General features: G+C 45.5%; 1 protein-coding gene across 4 annotated transcripts in view; it reads right to left on the bottom strand.

Moving 5' to 3' along the window:
• Positions 1–12,191, bottom strand: part of LOC139153654 (protein kinase C and casein kinase substrate in neurons protein 3-like) — a 105,281-nt gene that overhangs the window by 53,836 nt on the left and 39,254 nt on the right. The window contains exon 1 of one of the 4 annotated variants that reach the window (XM_070727878.1): positions 4,258–4,313. The exons of the other annotated variants lie outside the window; for them this stretch is intronic. The gene's annotated coding sequence lies outside the window, so the exon portion shown is untranslated. Of the gene's footprint in view, positions 1–4,257; positions 4,314–12,191 lie in introns of those variants that run through there. 4 annotated transcript variants of the gene reach the window in all.

Genomic DNA, 12,191 nt, shown 5'->3' with positions numbered 1-12,191 from the left:
AAGAACGCCTCTACTTACGAACTTTTCTAGATAAGAACTGGGTGTTCAAGATTTTTTTGCTTCTTCTCAAGAACCATTTTCCATTTACAAACTCGAGCCTCCAAAACTGTAACCTAAAAAGGCAGGGAGAAGCCTCCATGAGGCCTCTCTAGGAATCTCCTGGGAGGAAACAGAGCCAGAAAAGGCGGGGAGAAGCTTCTGTGGGGCCTCTCTAGGAATCTCCTGGGAGGAAACAAGGCCGGAAAAGGCGGGGAGAAGCTTCCGTGAGGCCTCTCCAGGAATCTCCTTGCAGGAAACAGGGCCGGAAAAGGCGGGGAGAAGCTTCCGTGGAGCCTCTCTAGGAATCTCCTGGGAGGAAACAGGGCCGGAAAAGGCAGGAAGAAGCTTCCATGGGGCCTCTCTAGGAATCTCCTTGCAGGAAACAGGGCCGGAAAAGGCAGGGAGAAGCTTCCGTGGGGCCTCTCTAGGAATCTCCTGGGAGGAAACAGGGCTGGAAAAGGCGGGGAGAAGCTTCCTTGAGGCCTCTCTAGGAATCTTCTGGGAGGAAACAGGGCCTCCACCCCTCCCTGTGGTTTTACCCAATCGCATGCATTATTTGCCTTTACATTGATTCCTATGGGGAAAATTGCTTCTTCTTAAAAACTTTTCTACTTAAGAACCTGGTCACGGAACAAATTAAGTTCGTAAGTAGAGGTACCACTATATATATTTGTACTTGAAGACTGACCATATTCTAAGAACTGAAACACCCATGAGTTTAGAGTAGGAATCCTCGAAAAGAACCAATCCATATTTGTGATGCAAATGTTCTGAGTTCAGTCTCCAAGTCATAAGATTATATTTATTTAGAACCTGGCCAGTCAGTCAAATAATTTAGGCTCAGAAAAAGGGAGCTTTATATGATGTGGTAAAAATAAAGTTTTGTGGCAGTTGGCAATCCAATGCCTATCATGGTTGACTGCAGTCCAGATTCCACCCTGAATTTCATCAGCCCATGCAAAGATTCTCCCTGGATTTTTGGAGATCACAATTTTCCCCTTCCAATCCTCCAGGGAAAAAAAAAGACCTTTTTTCGTTTACGGCTATAACTGGGGCAGGAGGAAAAGTAAGGGATAACTAACGAAAATTCTCTTTTAAGAATGATGGTGATTAGCCAAGGCACATATGAAAAAATAATGGCGATGGGATACTAGGGTAATCCAAGCTTAAAATTAGCATCTAAATTGCATCTCTCAAATACTGCAATTTGGATCAACTCTGTTCTGATGAAGCTGTTTTCAAAAACTTTTTGCAGCATTAAAGATGATTTTAATTTATTTCCTGAGTGTTTCTTGGCAGTTTATGCAACTTAAGGGTTTGTTCTTTGTTTTGTTAGTTCAGATGCTTTTGCTGCATCTGGAGTTTCACGGGAGGAATTAACTGTGACCTGGCTCCAATCCTTTTTTTTTTTTAATAGAAGCAGATAAAATTTATATTAGTCATACATGTCACCTCCGGAATAACAGGTTTTAATGTCCTGTGTTAGCATACTAATGGAAATTGTTTGGTCAGAGTTTTAAAATGGAGTAGAGGAAGTGTCAGTCTTTCGGCAGATTAAGCATTGAAGGTATTCATCTCATTTTCCTGTGATCTAAAATTAGGCATATATTGGACACTTCGGGGAATGTTTAATAAAGGGTTGGTTTTGACTGTAATTGGAGAGACACACAGGATATGGAACATTGCCATATATGGTTTGATCAGGAATGGGACAATGCTGGTGCCTGGAGGCTGTTGGGGTCTGGATGGGTGTCAACAGACTCAAATTCAACCCGGATAAGACGGAGTGGCTGTGGGTTTTGCCTCCCAAGGACAATCCCATCTGTCCGTCCATTACCCTGGGGGGGGAATTACTGACCCCCTCAGAGAGGGTGCGCAACTTGGGCGTCCTCCTCGATCCACAGCTCACATTAGAGAACCATCTTTCAGCTGTGGCCGAGGGGAACATTTGGCCAGGTTCGCCTGGTGCACCAGTTGCGGCCCTATTTGGATCGGGACTCACTACTCACAGTCACTTTATGCCCTCATCACCTCGAGATTCGACTACTGTAACGCTCTCTACATGGGGCTACCTTTGAAAAGTGTTCGGAAACTTCAGATCGTGCAGAACGCAGCTGCGAGAGCAATCATGGGCTTCCCAAGGCATGCCCATGTTACACCAACACTCTGCAGTCTGCATTGGTTGCTGATCAATTTCCGGTCACAATTCAAAGTGTTGGTTATGATCTATAAAGCCCTTCATGGCATCGGACCAGAATATCTCCGGGACCGCCTTCTGCCGCACGAATCCCAGCGACTGATTAGGTCCCACAGAGTTGGCCTTCTCCGGGTCCCGTCGACTAAACCAGCGTTTCCCAACCGGTGTGCTGCGGCACACTAGTGTGCCGCGAGACACCGTCAGGTGTGCCGCGGCGCTCCTAGGAAGCTCCAGCTGGACAGGGCGCTGCCGGTGCCGGGACCGCCGTATCCGGCGTTCTCCTGCTGGGCCCCAAAGAAGGAAGGCGGGAAAAAGGAGGCAGGGGCAGGGAGGTGCGGCAGTAGGAGTAAAGGGAGCCGCGGCTGCCCCTGCCTCCCCACGGTGCCTCCGGCCAAACGCGCCCCTGGCTTCTCCGCCCTGCTCCATTGCCCGCCCGATCCGCCCCCTCTCCTCCGCCGCCGCCACCCCCGCCCTCCTGCCTTGGGGCGCGATTCGCCCACTCTCCTCCGCCGCCGCCTCCTGCCTTGGGGCGAGCAATCCGGGAGTCCGGGGACTGTGTGGCTTTGCGCCATGAAGAGAAAACGGCTGACTTTTCCCTGCTGCCGTTTTCTCTTCATGGCGCAAAGCCACACAGTCCCAGACTCCCGGATCGCTCGCTTCTCCGGTCAGCAAAGCCATCTGCCCAGGAAAGCGCCGCGCTGGCCGGAGAAGCGAGCGATCCGGGAGTCCGGGACTGTGTGGCTTTGCGCCATGAAGAGAAAACGGCAGCAGGGAAAAGTCGGCCGGGCTAACAGGAGGCGGCGCGAGGCCGGGCGCTGGGGACGTCTGGGAGGGCGAGGAGGCTGATGGCTGCTGCGCACTCCACTCTCTCTCCGGCTCTCTCTCGCTCTTTCTTTTTCTCTCTGTTGCTGGCGTGGTGAACGAGAGAGAAAGAGAGAGAGAGAAAAAGGAGGGGAGAGAGAATGAGAGAGAAAGAAAGCAAGAGAAAGAGAGGGAAAGAAAGCAAGAGAGAGAGAGAAAGAAAGGGGGGAAGGAGGGAGAGGGAAAGACATAGAGGGAGGGAAGGAGGGAGAGAGAAAGAGCAAAAAAGAGAGGAAGAAAGAAAGAAAGAGGGATGGAGAGAAAGAAGGGAAGGAAGGAAGAGAGAGAAAGAGGGAGGGAGAAATAGAGTGAAATGGAGGAAGAGATATTTTTTTTGTCCAAACTTTTCTTTAGCCCCCCCGCCCCCCGTTCAGTGTTCCCCAGAATTTTGAAAACATAAATAATGTGCCGCGGCTCAAAAAAGGTTGGGAAACACTGGACTAAACAATGTCGTTTGGCGGGTCCCAGAGAAAGAGCCTTCTCTGTGGCAGCCCCGACCCTCTGGAACCAGCTCCTCCCTGAGATTAGAACTGCCCCCACCCTCCTTGCCTTCCGCAAACTTCTTAAAACCCACCTCTGCTGCCAGGCATGGGGGAACTGAAATATCTTCCCCAGGCCTATACTGTTTATGTATGGTATGTTGTGTGCATGTTTTTTAAATTATGGGTTTTTTAGCTTTCGAATGATTGAATTTGTATTATATATTGTTTTCTGTTGCTGTTGTGAGCCGCCCCGAGTCTGCGGAGAGGGGCGGCATACAAATTTAATTAATTAATTAAATAATTAAATGAATGAATGAATAAACAAACAAACAAACAAACAAACAAACAAACTTGCAACAACCAACTCACCATGGACAACTTGCTATGGCCAATTCACCACGGGAGAACTTGCCACAGACTGATAACTTGCCGTTAGACAATTTGCTGCAGGAGAATTTAGCAGTTCTATTTAATCATTTAAAATAAAATAATTTTTTTTTAATTTTTCCCATTCATGTTTCATTCTGTCCCTCCTTTACCATCTTTTTCTTTAATGATTCTATTCCACCATTTTTTTGATGTTAGTATAATTCTTGTCCCACTGCAAGTTGTCCTACAGCGAGTTAGCCGTGGCATTTTCTCCATGGTGTGCTGGCCACAGCGAATTGTCATACAGACCCAGTTTGATCTTGTCCTGCTCTTGTCACATATGGGGTTGAAATCAACAGGACTGCTGCTGGAAGTGTGGATTGATTACTGTGTTAGAAACACAGAAACGTAGAAGATTGATGGCAGAAAAAGACCTCATGTTCCATCTAGTCTGCCCTTATACTATTTCCTGTATTTTATCTTAGGATGGATCTATGTTTATCCCAGGCATGTTTAAATTCAGTTACTGTGGATTTACCAACCACGTCTGCTGGAAGTTTGTTCCAAGCATCTACTACTCTTTCAGTAAAATATTTTCTCACATTGCTTCTGATCTTTCCCCCAACTAATTGCAGATTGTGCCCCCTTGTTCTTGTGTTCACTTTCCTATTAAAAACACTTCCCTCCTGAATTTTATTTAACCCTTTAACATATTTAAATGTTTCAATCATTTCCCCCCCTTTCCCTTCTGTCCTCCAGACTATACAGATTGAGTTCATGAAGTCTTTCCTGATATGTTTTATGCTTAAGACCTTCCACCATTCTTGTAGCCCGTCTTTGGATCCATTCAATTTTATCAATATCTTTTTGTAGGTGAGGTCTCCAGAACTGAACACAGTATTCCAAATGTGGTCTCTCCAGCATTCTATACAGCAGGATCACAATCTCCCTCTTCCTGCTTGTTATAACTCTAGCTATGCAGCCAAGCATTCTACTCACTTTCCCTACCGCCTGACTGCACTGTTCACCCCATTTTGAGACTGTCAGAAATCACTACCCCTAAATCCTTCTCTTCTGAAGTTTTTGCTAATGCAGAACTGCCAATACTCAGATTGGGGATTCCTTTTCCCCAAGTGCATTATTTTACATTTGGAAACATTAAACTGCAGTTGAATATTATTATTATTATGTTAATAAATCACAAGTTCTTTTGAGATACTCTCTATTTCTCTATTTATATAAACCCATGTCTTTTAACAAGAATTGATAAACAGTGGTACCTCTACCTACAAACGCCTCTACAGTACTTACAAACTTTTCTAGATAAGAACCGGGTGTTCAAGATTTTTTTGCCTCTTTTCAAGAACCCTTTTCCACTTACAAACCCAAGCCTCCGAAATTGTAACCGGAAAAGGCAGGGAGAAGCCTCTGAGGCGCCTCTCTAGAAATGTCCTTGCAGGAAACAGGGCCAGAAAAGGTGGGGAGAAGCCTCCATGGGGCCTCTTTAGGAATCTCCTGGGAGGAAACAGGGCCGGAAATGGCAGGGAGAAGCCTCCGTGGGGCCTCTCTAGGAATCTCCTGGGAGGAAAGAGGGCCTCCGCCCTCCCTGTGGTTTCTCCAGTCACACGCATTATTTGCTTTTACATTGATTCCTATGGGGAAAATTGCTTTTTCTTACAAATTTTTCTACTTAAGAACCTGGTCTCGGAATGAATTAAGTTCATAAGTAGAGGTACTACTGTAGATTGAAAATGTATATATATCACCGTTCTGCTGGAGCAAAGGAACCATTACTGAAAATAGGGAGGAACTTAATGGGTCAAATATAATCAGCATATTTTTGTGAGCTAGAGAGCAATCGGAATTTTGGTGCAGGAGTGCCTCACTTTTTCTGGGCCAATGCCATATTTCACTTTTTAAGTGGTGCATTGGGACCTACAGAACAATTAAGTCCGATTTAATCAAATTTAGATTTATATTATAATTAAATTCGGTTGTTACATATTTCATTATCTCCCACTTCTATTGCAGGAAAATTATAATTTTGTAATAACCATTACAGATCTCTGATAGCCTTCCTCTTCCTGATCCCTGGGCCTTTGATTACACACTTCCAGTGCACAATCTTGTTCAACAACCATATCCACTTCCTTACTTTGATATGAGTGATTTTTTAAACAATGGCTTATTGATTAATCTGTGACTGGCTTAGTATATAACACTAAGCCATAAGCTAAAGCCCATTTTGGATGAGTCTACATAATACGCTAGCCCAAAATCAAATAAACCACTGATGTGATGATTCAGCAGTATGGACTACGGTAGTTTGTTCTCTAACACTGGAGACAGTTCTGATTAACTATTACGTTTTTATATCCAAACAAATGACATGTAATGAAGCTGCCTTCTTCACCACCCTGTTCATTCCAGATGTATTGTATTACTACTCCCAAAATGTTGAAATCTAATACGTTTAGAAAACCGCGGGTTTAATAGAGAATTATTCTTTTTTACTTTGAAAGTAATATTGAATTGATTGGGGCAAGAATGCATTTCTTCTGCTTAATTTCCTGCCAAAAGGTAATTTCACTACTGTAATTGTTGGCGCTGTTTCTGAGTGGTCTAACACATGGCAACTCCAAATCTCAACTAGCAAATGCTCTGTCCTACACATTGGGAAGAAGAATCTGAACTCCAAATACGGACTGAATAATCAAATTATCACAGATAATCCCCACTCGGTTAAAGACCTCGGTATACTAATAACAAAAGTTTTAAGTGCCAAAGTCCACTGCAACAACATAGCCAAGAAGGCTTCAAGAGTTGTAAACCTAATCCTACGTAGCTTCTGCTCTGGCAATCTCACACTACTTACAGAGCTTACAAAACTTTTGCCAGACCCATCCTCAAATACAGCTCATCTGTTTGGAACCCATATCGCATCTCAGACATTAACACCCTTGAAAATGTCCAAAGATACTTCACCAGAAGAGCCCTTCACTCCTCCACTCGAAATAGAATACCCTACGAGACTAGACTTTCAATCCTGGGCCTAGAAAGTTTAGAACTAAAATGCCTTAAACAAGATCTAAGTATTGCCCACAAGATCATATGCTGACAACGTCCTGCCTGTCGGCAACTACTTCAGCTTCAACCACAACAACACAAGAGCACACAACAGATTTAAACTTAATATTAACCGCTCCAAACTTGACTGTAAAAAATATGACTTCAGTAATCGAGTTGTTGAAGCGTGGAGCTCATTACCGGACTCCATAGTGTCATCCCCAAACCCCCAACACTTTACCCTTAGATCAAGGATCGACAAACCCAGGCGCCTGGTCGCCAGTGGCGCCTAGAAAATGTTGTCTGGCGCCTAGAAAATGTTGCCTGCTGTACTGTATGTATACAGCAGTGTTTTTCAACCGGTGTGCCGCGAGACATGGCCAGGTGTGCCGCGAGGTGGCTCCTGCAAGTGGGAGCTCCAGGGCTGAGGCTTCAGCCCTGGAGCTCCCACTTGCAGAAGCCGCCCCCCGGCTATTGCCCGCCGCCGCCGCTACCCGCGCACCCCCAAAATACCCCCCCTGCGTGCCCTTTTCCATGGGCGCGCAGTCCCCATTCCCCTGCCTGCCTGGGGGGGGGGGGAGGAGGCGCCGGCAGTAGAAGGCGCAGCCCCCGCCCGCCCGATCCGCTCCCTCTCCTCCTCTTCCGCTGAAAGAAACGCGCGGAAGCTGCCTGCTTGAGCCTCGCGTTGCTCCACCCCGCTTCATCCTGCTTGTCATCCTCCGTTGCCAGGAAAGCCGGGTTTGTTTTCCGTGAAAGCAGCGCGCCTTTTAACACGCTGCTTTCCTGCACCAGCGACGTTTGGCTGCCGGGGGGGCGGGGAGGAGAAAATCCTCCCCCCCCCCAGGAGCAGCAAAAGCCTAAGCGGTGGGGGTGCGCCGTTTGCCTTCCGGCTCAGTCGCAGAGGCTTTTGCTGCTTGTGGAGGGGGGGGGGGGTTGGCGGTGCCGATGCCAAATGCTTTCCCTCCACGGTGGGGGGTGCAGGGCAGGCGCAGTCAGCCCCAGGAGACAAAGATGGAATGAGAGAAAGGAAAGAGAGAGAAAGGGAGGGAGAGAAAGAAAAAGTGAGAGATAGAAAGGATAGAGAGAAAGGGAATGAGAGAAAGGAAAGAGAGAGAAAGAGAGGGGGAGAAGGAAAGAGTGAGAGATAGAAAGGATAGAGAGAAAGAGGGAATGGAAAGAGAGAGAAAGGGAGGGAGAGAAGGAAAGAGTGAGAGATAGAAAGGATAGAGAGAAAGAGGGAATGAGAGAAAGGAAAGAGAGAGAGAGAGAGAAAATAAGAGAGAGAGAGCAACAGAGAGAGAAAGAACAAGAGAGAGAAAGCATGAAAGAGAGAAAGAACAAGAGAGAGAGAGAAAATAAGAGAACAAGAGAGAGAAAAAGATAGCAAGAGAGAGAGAAAGCAAGACAGATAGGGAGAGGAAAGGAGAGTGAGAGAAATGAGAACAAAAAGGGGAGAAAAAAGGAGAAATGAGAAAATGATTGAGGCACAGAATGAGAGGAGAGTGAAACAAAAGAGAGAGAGAGGTGATTCTTGAAGCATATGGTAAAAAGCACCCAAATAATAAGAAAACCCCCCCAGCCCACACCTGTTTTTGAAAAGGATAAAAGAGAAAAAAACCCCAGCCCTCAACTGGTTTTGGAAATGGTTGGAGTGTGTATACATACACACAGATAAGGGGGGGAGAGAGACAGGGATGGAAAAAGAGGAGAAGTGAGAGGGAGAAGGAATGAGGGAAAAAGGGAGGAAGAGAGAGAAATGAGAAACACGAGAGAGAAAAGGGGGAAAGACAGGAGAAGTACCCAGAAATGAGACAGTGGTATAAATTTCAGGAGGGATGATTGATGATTGACTGTATTTATAAGGGGATGTTACATGGGATTGTATATATGAGGGGGTTATTTATGTATGTATGTATGTATGTATGTATGTATGTATGTATGTATGTATGTATGTATGTATTTATTATTTATTTATTTATTAGATTTGTGTCATTTTGGTTGGTGGTGTGCCCCAGGATTTTGTAAATGTAAAAAATGTGCCGCGGCTCAAAAAAGGTTGAAAATCACTGGTATACAGTATATTTTTCCCGCCTTGTGTTTACGCCCAGAAATGGTACATCTTGGCTTCCGTAGCTCCGCCCATCAACCTCGGAGCGAGCTGCTTTCCCAGCGTCCCCTGCGCTTGCGTGCGTCTCTCCCTCCCCCCCTTGCCTCCATTCCGCCTCCTACTCGAACCCCTTCACTCCCCCCCACCGCACACAGACGCTCCGATCTTGGCCGCTCACCCGCCTTCGGAGAGAAGCGGAAGCCCCTCCCCTCCCGGCGTGAGGTTTTGTTCATTCCTCCTCCGGCCGCGTGCGCGGTGACTTCCGACCAGTAACCCCTCCTCCCCCCTCCCCCCCTCACCCGCGTCCCCGGCCCGGTCTCCCTTTCCTTCTTCTCTGTTTCGGTTTCTGACTAACGGTCTCCCCTCGGATCCCGACGGGAGTACAGCAGAGCCGGCTCGGCGGAGCCAGGCCTGCGCCGGGGGGGAGGGGGGTGAAAGCGATGTCAGGTGGAGACTCGGCAAAAAACCAAGTTTGCTTAAAAAAAATTCTGGCTCCTAAATTTTTTGGCTGGCTCCTAGATTCTGAACAACTTTGTCGACCCCTGCCTTAGATTATCTACGGTTGACCTATCCAGATTCCTAAGAGGTCAGTAAGGGGCGAGTACAAGTGCACTAGAGTACTTTCCGTCCCATGTCCTATTGTTCTCCTATATCTCCTATACCTTTCTTCTATTCCTATATCTCTTCTTCTGTTCTTTCATTGATATTACTATATCTTCTTTTCTATTCTTTCTTAGATATATTTTTGTTGTGGTTAGCTCTGGCCCAGCTCCTGCCCCAAGGACTGTGGATGTGGGGGAGACATCCACATGCTGCAGGCCTGTTTTGCCCCCCAGTGGAATCTGCTGATGAAGGCTCCTCTGACCAAGAAGACATGAGTGACAGGGAGGAGGAGAGTATGGCAGACAGCTCAGAAGGAGATCAATTATCTAGCTCCTCCTTGGATTCAGAACAAGAGTTAATGATACAGCCACGCATGCAGAGAGCGATGCATAGGCAACAACTAAGAGATTATTATCAAAAAAATTGAAGCCACCTGTGGTTGGGTGGGGCTGTAGTAATTAGTGAGGCTGCTATAAATAGCAGCCTGTGGGTTTGGCCATTGTGGAGGATTATCTGATCGTTGTGTTTCGTGACTGCTTTACTGACTTTGACTTTTTGTGTGCTGATTTTTCCCCGCTTTGAAACTAAACCAGAGCAAATATTTTACTATGAGTATATCCTCTATAACCTTCGTCATGTATTTTACTATGTGTATATACCCACTAAAACCCTCATTGTGTATTGGACTAACTAACTAACTAACTAACTAACTAACTAACTAACTAACTAACTAACTAAATAAATAAATAAATAAACAAACAAACAAACAAACAAACAAATAAAAAAACAACTTTTGTGGATTTGGAGATCTACCCCAAGTTAAAACACTTAAATCTGATATTTTTTTCTTTTCCTCCGCTTATAAAACTCTAACCATGCACACTTCTGGATTTGTAGGTTGCCTTTTCGCTCTCCTTGCCTGATGCATCTGCTTTATTTAAGATCTTTATCAGATGAAGGGATGTGAAAACCATATAATCTTGCCCATAATTGTACTTGGTTGGCCCCAATAAAAAGCCTTGCCTGATTGTGGCTTTCCATGTTCTTTTATTCCCTTTGTTTGTGCTTTTTCTCCTTCTCATCCCCCACCATTCCTCTCCCTGAACTTCCAGACAGACAGCCAAGAGATTTTGGACAGCACGGCTTGAAAATGGACTGATCCATTGAACACTAGATGGAAAAGCCATTTGAAAAAAGAGGAATGTGGGATACGAAAAGGCTGCAGATGGGAGAACATGTGTTTGCAGTTAACTGGGACTGTGGGCTGGAAAATAAATAGCATATTGCAGAGAAGAGCACAGCAGTAGCATCAACCCAGCAAGGAAGCAAAGAGCAAAATCAGGATCTGTTCAGCTCCATATAATGAAATTGTGTTGTAGACAACCGAATTTTCTGAACGTCTGAAAGCCGTTCCTTCTCTGAAGGTGACTTTAATCTCAAATCACAAATCAAGAATGAAATATTTTGGGAAACATAAAAGTCAGCATTTCCTGGATTGGTATTCAGAATTTAAACACTGTTTATTTAATTTGGGGTTTACTGTCCCTCTAAACTTACCAATTGTGGTTAATTTAAAAATTGAAAGAAACCCTGGGTTAGTAAATGAGTGTTTAGTGCCAGGTTAGGATCAGTTACTTACGGCAGTGTTTCCCAACCTTGGCCACTTGAAGATATCTGGACTTCAACTCCCAGAATTCCCCAGCAAGCATTCGCTGGCTGGGGAATTCTGGGAGTTGAAGTCCAAATATCTTCAAGTGGCCGAGGTTGGGAAACACTGACTTACGGGACCAACTCCTGCCTCATGTATCCCAGTGGCCATTCAGGTGCCCCATAGTTGGCCTTCCGCAGGTCCTATCAGCTAAGCAATGCCATCTGGCAGAACCCAGGAAAGAGCCTTCTCTGTGGCAGCCCCAGTCCTCTAGAATCAACTCCCTCCAGAGATTCATATCACCCCCATTCTCCTGGTCTTTCGTAAGGTCTTAAAAACTCTCCTTTGCCAACAGGCTTGGGGCCATTGAGCACTGTCATCTTGCCGAATGTATGATTGTGATGGAATGATTGTGGATGTTTGTTCTTAATAATTGGGGGAGGGGGTTAGATTAGTTTTAAGTTGGATTTCTAACATGATCTATTTTGTATTCATTCTTGTTTTGTAAGCTGCCCCGAGTTTACAGAGAAGGGTGGCCTAGAAATCTGATAGAAAGATAGATAGATAGATAGATAGATAGATAGATAGATAGATAGATAGATAGATAGATAGATAGATAGGATAGATAGGATAGATAGATGGGATAGATGGATGGATGGATGGATGGATGGATAGATGTGATAGATAGATAGATAGATAGATAGATAGACAGACAGACAGACAGACAGACAGACAGACAGACAGAGAGAGAGAGAGAGAGACAGGCAGAGAGACAGAGAGGCAATTCCTGAGTCAAAGGGAAGAAGGATCTGATTTTTG

This window comes from Erythrolamprus reginae, chromosome Z, assembly GCF_031021105.1.
Source record: "Erythrolamprus reginae isolate rEryReg1 chromosome Z, rEryReg1.hap1, whole genome shotgun sequence".
NCBI classification, from domain to species: Eukaryota; Metazoa; Chordata; class Lepidosauria; order Squamata; family Dipsadidae; genus Erythrolamprus; species Erythrolamprus reginae.
This window is presented reverse-complemented; position numbering and strand designations above follow the sequence as displayed.